Source organism: Notamacropus eugenii, chromosome 4 (genome assembly GCF_028372415.1).
Source record: "Notamacropus eugenii isolate mMacEug1 chromosome 4, mMacEug1.pri_v2, whole genome shotgun sequence".
Taxonomy (NCBI): domain Eukaryota; kingdom Metazoa; phylum Chordata; class Mammalia; order Diprotodontia; family Macropodidae; genus Notamacropus; species Notamacropus eugenii.
Window position 1 is genome coordinate 52,334,921 of NC_092875.1, and position 10,547 is coordinate 52,345,467.

The following is a 10,547-nucleotide window of genomic DNA, read 5'->3' on the forward strand; positions in this document are numbered from 1 at the left end:
TGAAGAAGAAAATGATTTTATATAGAGGTAGCATTTACATAGCACTTGAAGGTTTGCAAAGTACTTTACAAATATCTCACATGATCCTCAGAAACATAATTCTGGGAGGTAGTGCTATCAATATGCTCATTTTACAGTCGAGGAAACTGAGACAGACAGAGGTTAAGTGACTTGCCCAGGGTCACACAGCTAGGCAATATTCAAGGCCAGATTGGAACTCAAGTTTTCTTACTCCAGACCCAGCACTTTATCCACTCCAACATCTAACAGTCAACTGCCTTGACTTCCCCAAGCACAAAGCTACCAAATGGTCAGGAAGAAATTAGACCCAAGGCTCCAGATTTCATTTCTAGTCCAGTTTTTACCACACCACACTGTTTTTCAGAAGCAACTAGAAACCACATTTTTCCCAGTGCCTAATTATCTTCAACTCAGCCTTTGCATCCTCCAACCTCCTACACCCTTGCTAGTGTTTCCTTGCTAGCTTGGAAAGAAAACCAGATCTGGGTTCAGAGGACCTAGGTTTAGATCAAGGAGACTACTTTCTGTTTCTTCCTAGTGGCAAACACTTGGATCCCTCTCTAGCTCTCAGCTTCCTCTCCTATAAAATAAGGTTGGACTCAGTGACTCTTCAAATCCTCCCCAGCTTTAAACCCCAACACTGCTGATCTGTCCCCTTTATTGGCCAATCTATTGTCCCCTCTCTTCCTCTCAGAGTCCTCTCTGATGATCCATATCAGATTCTGCATCTGTGCCTGCATGGAGTGCTGGACTTGGTGTCATGAAGACATGGCTTCAGATTCTGCCCAAGACACTCTTCCTCATACACAGGGTGGCACTCCCGTCTCCCATTTTTGTGACTGCAGTGGCTGTCCCCTATGGCTGGAATGTATATTTTCTGCATAACTACATCTTAGACTCCCCAGCTTCCTTAAAGGCTGACTTAAATATCTACTTCTACATGAAGCCTTCCCTGATTCTCCCAGTGGGAGGATATATCCACTTTGTATAAAAATATACACACATGTATATATACATACATATATATATGTAGGGGCCATTTCCAGTCATCCTGATCTATATCTAGCCACTGGACCCAGATGGCTCTGGGGGAGAAAGAGAGGTTGATGACTTTGCACAGCCCTTCCTCACTTAAATCCAATTCACTTGCATGTCATCGCTTCTCCTTCCTGATGGTCCTCTTCCAGAACATCAAAATAACCTATATACATGTATACATATACACATATATTTATACATATATGTATATGTTTACACACATACACATTGTGTCCCCCAATAGAACAGAAGCTCCTTGAGGGCAGGAATTGTTCTATTTTTGTCTCTGTATCCCCAAGGACTTGCCTTTTAATTAGGTGCTTTATACCCTCCATCACCCAGTTTCTTCATCTATAAAATGAGGAATAAGGGTAGCAATTATCTCCTAGGGTAGTTTTAAATATCCAAGGAGATAACATTGGGGAAAGCAATTTGAAAACCTTAAAAAAAAAGCCTCAGTTATAATTACAATTATTTTTGCCCTCAGGCTCCTTATTGTAGTCATTTTTACAGGTGGACAGTGTGGGGATAGCGATGCCAACTCAAGACTGCAGCATTCACATGTGGTCTAGGCCCTGTTCTAGTCACCTGACTGGTACCGGTCTTCTCCCTTCCTGGAGGCACCGACTTTTCTGCTGCTACAGGATGTCTCTAACTAGCCTCAAGGAATCACAGAATTTTAGAGCTAGGTTCTTTCTAGAGAAAGAAAATTTTAGAATTTTAGAGCTTAGAAAGAACCTCAGAGATCAGATAGTTCAATACTCAGTACAACAGACCATCCAGAATATGTTAATATGGGGGAGACCTACCACCGTCTGAGCCCATTCAATTACAGATGATCTCATGTTTCATTAAGTCTTGCTGATATCAAACCTAAATATACCTCTAAATGCCTAAATATACCACTGTTATTCCCAGTTCTGTTCTCTGGGACTCCAGAGAACAAAGTGAAATCTCTTTCCTATATGAAAGCCTCGACACTTAGCACGTCTCTCCTTGAACCTTCACTTCTCTGGGCTAAATATTCTAAGTTGCTTCAACCCATCGTCATATGACATGGACTCAAGGCCCTTTTTACCATCTTTGTTGCCCATCAAAGTCCTTCCTAAATGGTCGCCTCCAAAACCAAACACAAGACTCCAGATGAGTTCTGATCTGAGTAGAAGACCAGAATATCCTAATTCTTGGAAGTTATGTCTACCTTAAAGAAATCGGAGATCATACATTAATCAAAGCTTAACAGCTAACATTGTTATAGTGCTTACTGTGTGCCAGGCTCAGTTCTAAGTGCTTTATAAATATGATCTCATTTGATTCTCACAATTCTGGGGAGAAGGTGCTACTATTATCCCCATTTTACAGTTGAAGAAACTGAGACAGACAGAGAGGTTAAGTGACTTGACCAGGGTTATACTGCTAGAAATGTCTGGGGCCAGATTTGAACTCAGGTCTTCTGGACTCCAGGGTCAGGGCTTTACTTGCCACATCACAGCTCCCAAATATAAGCCTCCCTGATATTTTCCATGAAAGCTGCTGTCTAACCAGCTATGCCTCTATTGTGGTCTAGGGGTCCTGGGAAACCCCAAAATACAAGGGCAAAAGGTGTGAGGTCCTGCCTTGGAAGAAGCGTGAGATTTTAAGAATCCACCCATTTGTATTTCTAATGCAAGTAGGCCAGATTCTTAAAGAATCTGCCTGATTTAACGGGGACAAGATGGACACATATACAGAAAGACTGCGGGAAGATCTGGATATGATCAAGGAGCGGCCAATACCTTGGGATGACTAGGAGGTAACCCAGAGGAGGGGTCTAGATGGAATTAAGGAGTGGTGAAATAGCCTGAGGTGGGGCCAGGTAAAGACGAGGGCCACAAAGAAAGGACAGTTAAAAGAATTATATTGGGATGGGCCAAGAGCCTCAGACAAAAGCCAGTGGCTTGGTTCAGGGGCTTTGGGATCCTTTCAGGGGTCTAGCATGAATCCTATTCCCCACTGCCTCCCTCATCTTGTACTTGTGAAGTTTCCTTTTTGATACCATGAGTAAGATCTTGCAATTATCCATCCTGAATATCATTTTATTAATTAAAACAACTCAACAATCTCATGATCTTTATGAATACTAAAGCTGTTGTCCAGTGTGATAGCTATCCCTCCGTGGTTGTGTGCCATCTGAAGATTTGATGGGCATGCTATCTTTCTTTTTATCCAAGTCACTAATGAAATATGGTAAACAGGACAGATTTTTGGTGCACGTCTTGGTTTAGATCCTTCTCCACTCCTACAACACCACTTCACCACCACCCCAGTCAGATCTGATAATTCCTCAGTAACTTATAATCTTAGAGAGTGGTCTAGGCACCTAGAGGTGAAGTGATTTAGGATGATAGGATTACTCATTTAAAGCTAGAAGGAATTTTGAGGCTATTAAGTGTAATACCATCATTTTAGGTGAGGACACTCTGGGAGGGAGGGAGGGAGGGAGGGAGAGGGAGAAAGAGAGGGAGAGAGACAGGGAGGGGGAGGGGGAGGAGGAGGGAGAGAGGGAGAGGGAGAGAGAGGGAGGGAGGGGGAGGGGGAGGGAGAGGGAGAGAAGGTGACTTGCCCAGGGCGATACAGCTAGGATGTGTCAAGGCAGGATTTGAAGGCAGGTCTTCCTGGCTCTAAGTGGATAAGTCATTTTGTCTCTCAAGTATGACTTGTTCTTGATAAAGGTGCAGCAGCCCTTTGTAATCACAGCTTCCTTTCTTAGATGCTTACTAACCAGCTCTTTAATGATCCATTCTAGAATTTTCCCAGGAATGGAAGTCCAGCTCAGTGACATGTAATTTGCAGGCTCTCTTTTTTTTTTTTTTGAAAACTGGGTCATTTGCCTTTTTCCAGTCTAGTGGATGGCACTGCTCCCATTCTCCTCTTTCAAATACCAGTTGGCTGTGGCTTGGCAACCATACCATCTAGTTCTTTTAGTGCCCCAAGAACCCAGAAGTTTTTTGCTTTTATCCTCTCTCTCTTCCCAGGAAGATTTATCTTTCACCCCATTTACCCTGGGGAAGTCAAGAGGAATTAGAGAGCTGAGCCAGCGTAAATCCTACCAGTGAACCCTGGGGGACCTTCCTTGGCTTAAGGGATAACAGATGTCAGGAAGGACAGGGCTCTGATTTAGGGACCAATGGAGCACCTCCCCGTGGACATGATTATGGGGAATTGTTTCCTTCCCCAAGAAGGCAAGCTGGGTAATGCAAAAAGCCCTGGGTGCCAATTCTGGCTCTGGGTCTGCTAAACTGGATAACCATTCTTGCTTGCCTAGACTGGGTTCTAGTTCCTTCAATGTGTAAAAACTGGACATAATCACAGTACCACTGCCTATCTCACAGAATTGTTTTCTGAAATGTAAAAATGAAATAGAAATAGCAGCTATCATTATTCCCCACTTGTTTTACTCAGTCTTCCTTCATTCAACATTAACTGCTTAATTATTAAGTGCCAACTAGGAATATAAAACTAATTTAAAACCAACACAGTCTCTGCCTTCAAGGAGTTTATATTCCAGAGGAGGTGGTGGCTAGGGGTGGGGAGAATGACATACACCCAAGATGCTGACTCATACATAGATGAATAGAATTCAAAGAATTCAGAAGGAGAGGATAATGATGGAATTTGGAATAGAAATGAAGTCATCTCACATTAGATAATAGTCCAGAAAGAGGATGATACCCACCAGCAAGGAATGTTTGAAAGGCTTCCATATGTCATATGGAAGATGGATCAGTCTTGTTCTGCTTGGCCCCAGCTTAACATTGGAACTGTCCAAAAGCGAAACGGGCAGTCTTGGGAGGGAGTTGCTCACCTGACCCTTCTCCCCCTCATAAAATAATAATGTTTAATTACAATAATATAATAAAAAATTCACATTTACATAATTCTTTAAGGTCTGCAAAGTACTTTTATCTGCTACCTCAAGTAATCCTCATAGCCCTGTGAGATAGGTGCCTAGGATTATCCCCATTTTACAGAGGGGGAAACTGAAGCCTGAAAGAGATTCAGTGACTTTCTCAGGGTACATGCCAGAGGCATAGTTCCAACCATAATTTTCTAAACTCATGTCCAGCCTTCTAACTACCCAGCTGCCTCAATGCTCTGCAAAGGGTAGAGGATTTGTAGTTTGTAGATGTAATTCCTATTTGGGAATTCATTTGCCTAGACACACCTTCCAACTTCAGAGATTTGGTGATTCTGCCATGGGAAAAACTCTGAATTTGGAGTCCAAAAGACTTCATTGTCCAATCCTGTCTCGGTCCCTTGTGGGGTTTAGTTACAGGAACAGTGAAGTCGGAGGGTTGGCCTACAATATCCTTCCAATTACAGTCTAAGATAAGAAAATAGCCCAAAGAGGTAGCCTAGGAGAAACAAGTCAGTCAGAAGTTAAATCAGGGTGAAAAGGCTTTCAAATTCATTCTAGCGGAATGGAAACTCCCAGAGGGCAGGGACACATAGTTTCAGTTTGGTCTTTGTCTCACCACAAAACCTTTCCAAGTGTGATAAACCGAATGCCACAAACTTAATCACTAATCTCCACTGGGTTAGGCTGTATTTGGAGAAAAGGATGGAAGCTGACGGGTTTCCAGGTAGGTCACTTGCCTAGCCAGTTTTTCTGATTCTTGCCAGCAAACATGTTGGTTTTTTTCCCCTCTTGGTCAGTATCTTCTTCTGATAATGGTAAACTAACTTTCTTTCAAGTTTAGGACTTCAGTGATGGGTGAATCTCATCCCCCAGAAAAACTGGATGATTATGGGAAAATGTTCCAGACAGCTCTAACAGGGGATACCTGAACTATTTTTGAAGGTTCTTTGTTTTTGCATCTTGGTGGATGGATGATAGGCTCTCAGACCCTTTTTGCAGGACATCCATTCTCACAATTTGAAGGGGATACTACTTTTGACTCTTTTCTAAGTGAGAGTTCTCAATTGTACTCTGGATGAGTCTGTATTGTATATTTATCTCCAGGTCTCCTAGCTTTCGCTAGTCACTGGAATCCACAACATTCTCAGAGATACCGTTTGGAATCTTGTGACATCAACGCAATGGGAAAAGTATTGGCTTTATAGTCAGAGGGCATGGGTTCAGATCCTGGATCTATCATTGTACTATCCGTGTGACTGTGGGCAGGTTGATTGGCCTCAGTTTGCTCACTGTAAAATGAAGATTTTATACCTAAAGTTCTTTCCAGCTGTATGACTCTACAAAGATAGAACATGATGGGAGTGAAGGAGAGGTGTGGAGAAAAGTGTTTTAGGAAAATTTGAGGAAGGAGGGTCTATTCAAGGTCAAAGAAGAAAGGTAGGTATTCAGTCTGCAGCTAGACCTGGTTTTATCTTTGCATTTAGGAATGGTAGTGGATAGCTCACTGGACCTTTAGGAGATCTGTGTTCAAATTTTGGCTCTGACATTCACTTAATAGCTGTATGGTACAGGAAAAATCACTTTCTGTTGCTTGATAATATTGTCTACAAGATGGGAGTACTTGCACAATTGATCTCGTAGGATTGTTGGGAGGAAAATGCTTTGTAATCCTTAGAGAAATCAATCTGGTTATAATTATCATGTGAAGGAATGGGAGTACTCAGGGAAATCCTGCCCTGAGTCACTGGGAATAGAGGGGTTGAGGTGGGAGGAGGATGAACTTGAAGGCATCAGCTGACTGGCCTTTCTTCCATGGGCCTGAATGAGATGTAAGATGTGTCACAGACCAGGGCTGCCTAAGATTTCTCCTGCCAGGAATTGAAGCCTAAGCCTGGTGCAGGGAGAGCTCAGCATAAACAAGGCTTTGGCAACCCTAAGTGCAGGGCCCCCCCTTTAATGCTCACAGAGGGTGAAAGAGACAGCCCAGCTTGTTCTCTTTTCTCAGGCCTCCTCAAACCTTTACCCTCAAGGCAGCAGCAGCTCAGATGTGACCAGCATGCCGGTATCAGTGAGCCCAATATTCCCTTCAAATGAATGCTCTCTCCTCAAAGCCCAAGCTAGGTGGGAAGATAAATCCCATGCCCCTCCCTTATTCCTTCCACAGGTGGGAAATTCTCCAGGAATCTTGCCAGATTCTGGTAGGGTTTGTGAACTGAGAACAAACCTAGGCCAGCTGTTGTTCCTGGGAGAGTGTGTGTCAGAGAAGCAGAGTGGTGGGTGACATAGGGAGGGAGTGTGTGTGTGTGTGTGTGTGTGTGTGTGTGTGTGTGTGTTGTGGTGTTTGTGTAACCTGAGGGTACTAGAGCTCTATGGGATATCTGACAGGTGTGCACATGTGTGAGAGAGAAGTGTGTGTGTGTGTGTGTACAATTTGCACGGGGGTGAATATGATATGGGCTCTGTGACAGAAGTGTTTGTGTATGAGGCACAGACGAGGGGTTTTTGATGGGCCATCTGGGAACCACAAGAACAGAACAGCGAAAAGGGGGCGTGTGTGTATGCGTGCCACTGTGAGAAGAGGCCTTTAAGGGCCCTAGAAATCCCCAATGGCTAGGGGGCAGGGGCAGCGTGGGCGCTAGGCGCTGGGACTGTGTGGGTGGAAGTCGGCACAGCCCCTCCAAGATCGGGTTGGTTATCTGGGTGGACAGAGGTTAGAGGCCATGGGGGGATAGTTCCTACCTGCGGCTGCGGCACAGACAGACAAGACAGCTGTTAGGCCAGATGCTCCCCGCGGGCAGCCCGGCTGAGGTGGTGGTTTCCGAGTCCCTGCCGCCGAGGCAGACGTGGCTGCCCTGGATGCTCCCTCGCCGAGGCAGCGACGGGACGGGTCATCGGACACGCGCCTCCCCTCCCCTCCCACCCCCAGCAGCCAGGACTGGGTTCCAAGACAGGGAAGGAGGGGCTAGGGCGGGACCTGGGCTGGGGAGGGGGGAGCTAGTAGAAAAGGCTGCGGGGGCGAGAAGCGTAGTTACTGGAAGGCAGGGGGAAGGGCTGGCGATCCGCGAAGGGGAACCGAGTCTTGGACCCAGAGGGGATTCTGGAGGTGGCTCGGCCCTGAATGTTGGGGGAAGGGGGGGCAGTGTGGGAGGGTGGGGGTGCCGCGACCCGGTAGGATGCTGGAGAGTGGGCTGCCGTGGAGGGTGTGGAGGGGCCGGTAAGGAAGAACCTAGATGGGGCTCAGGGTGTGATGGAGTCTGGAATAGGGGAGAGCTAAGGGGTATAGGGGATGGCCCCCCAGAGCGCCCTGGCGGGGCGCGGGGGAGGCTGCCTGAGCAGGTGCTAGAGAGGGAAAGGGGGGAAGGGATGGGAAGGGGGTGCCGCTTGGGTCGTAGGAGGCGGCGATGGAGCCTCCAGCTGCTCGCAGCACTCCGCGGCCGCCTAGCCTCTGCTCCGCCCCGGCCCGCCCAGTCCCTGCTCACCCGCCCGGCCGCCGCCTCCTCCACTCCCATCGAGGGGCGGGACGCTGGCGGAGATCCCTGCCCGGGGCCCCCCATTCCTTGCCCGCCCTCTCTGGCTTCCAGGGCTCCTCCTGCAGCTTCCGGGAGCCTGGAGCCTGCTTCACCCCTCCTCCACCCACCCAGCTTCCCCTAAGCCGCCTCAGTCCGCCCACCGTCCGCCTCAGATCCCCTTTCCTCCATCCCCTTACACACGAAAAGGAACGTGGGGGCGCACTGCCAACCGCCCCCGGACTTGACTTTGTAGAGACACGAGACATCGGTGGGGCCCCCCGGTTCCTGATTCCCCCCAGTCCACGGCCAAGTGCTTTATGCCACATCGCCCTCCCACCTGGGCAGAGCCTTTCCAGACACAGTCTTCCCTGCTACAGTGTAGCACACGCGCACACCCTCATACTGACAGTCTGGCCCAGGCGCGATGTCTCCTGTCTCTTCGTTTCTTATCCTTTGAACTCTGAAGTGTCTGAAGCCAGCAAACCGCTGTCAGCCTCCACTGTTTACAAACCAGACCCCCAGAAACCAGAAACGCTACCTCGTCTGTGTATCCATCCCTCTCCCCACCCCCATTTCTGGCTGGAGCATGAGCCTGAAATTTGGCTTCTGCCTGCCCCAGCCTCAGATCTCCGCACATCTCAGTGTCCAATAACACAGGGCACACTGCAGCAGGTGTAGAATAAATGTTTTGTTAAGTTGAACTGAAAAGAGTCGGCCCCTTCTCTGGGTGGGTCATGTCTGTTGAGCCAGGCTTCCAGACAGGTGAAGCAGACAGCAGGGCTGAAGGAGACCTGTCCCTGACTTGTAGGCCCTCGTTGAAAAAAAAATGAGAGCCAACAGGTAGAGATAAAAGAAGCACTAAAAGATAAATTTCCTCTGTACAGTAACAGGTAGGACTCAGATGTCTTTCGGTCAGGCTACCTGACTTTCAATAAATCTGAGTTTGGCAGGTTCCAGAGATGTGCTCACAGACTATGTAGATTGCTGAGAAGGGAGGGGAATTCAATGCCTGGGGCTCCCAGGAAGAGATTCGATTTGGGTAAACTGAGAGGTGGGTCCTGGACCGAGGGAACATGCCCCAGGCAGCAATTCATGTGGCCCCTACTCCTCCAGGGCAGAGTCGAGGTCTGCTCTTTGAGGTGGGAGAGAGCAGGTCACATAGATAATGGGGTACAACTGGAAAAGTTCTTGAGGTTTTAAACCCCAGATTGAGTGAGGAATTTGGCTCTTTTATCAATCTGGTCAGTTCTGGAGAGGAGGGTGGGCAACCACTAGGCAATCACTAGTGAAAAGAGTATCTGAAATAAAATAAGATGATCTGGGTTTGAGTTTCAGTTCTGTTATTTATTGGGTTCCCATTTATCTCTGGACTTCAGTGGAGATGATCACACAGTAGAGTGGAAAGAGTTGATTGCTAGTGAGAAGATTTTAAATCCTCCTGCCATCTACTAGCTGTTTGACCTTGGCCAAATCACCTTCCTTCTCCCATCCTTGGTTTTTCTCTGTAATCAATTCAATCTTTCTCGGTCAGAAGGTTGGATGAGTTATCAGTCTAAGGTCCCTTCTGGCTGTAAATCCTAAAGATCCTTAGAGTTAGTGGGTAGAAGACAGTGGGGGGAGGTCAGTGTTTCTATAGGGGACATGAATTTCAATGTCTTTTTTTCTCAGCCTCCACTCTTTTTCTTCTCTTCCATCTTACCACATCCACAAACTTTTTGTGTGTTGTCAGGGCAAAGGTAAATGTCCAGCACTTTAGACCGTCCCCTCTATGTATGAAGGCCAGAAGCCAGAGATCAGAGAGAGGAGGTGGCTGTTTTGACCAGTCAGTAGCCATTGTCTGCAGTGATCAGAGAGGGCATTGCTACTTGCTTAATAATCTGTTTCTGACCTTATGATTGTTTATTTAACTCAATCAGTCAGAGATAGTGGCAGGAGGCAGTAGTTTCTAACTTGGCTTGGCCATCAAGGCTGTGTGGTCTGGGGAAAGGGTATTTCCTTTCAGAATTAAAATTTCTGCCTCAGGACTGGCAGGACAAGAGAAGGATGATAAGGATCGACGGAAACATTCAAATGGTATTTGT

General features: G+C 46.8%; 1 protein-coding gene across 1 annotated transcript in view; it reads right to left on the reverse strand.

Annotated features, from left to right (window-relative positions):
* The window catches only part of CERS4 (ceramide synthase 4), a 55,791-nt gene extending 47,400 nt beyond the window's left edge, over positions 1-8,391 (reverse strand). Inside the window, exon 1 of the mRNA XM_072600943.1 lies at positions 7,697-8,391. The gene's annotated coding sequence lies outside the window, so the exon portion shown is untranslated. The remainder of the gene's footprint in view (positions 1-7,696) is intronic.
* Positions 8,392-10,547: the final 2,156 nt, after the last annotated feature.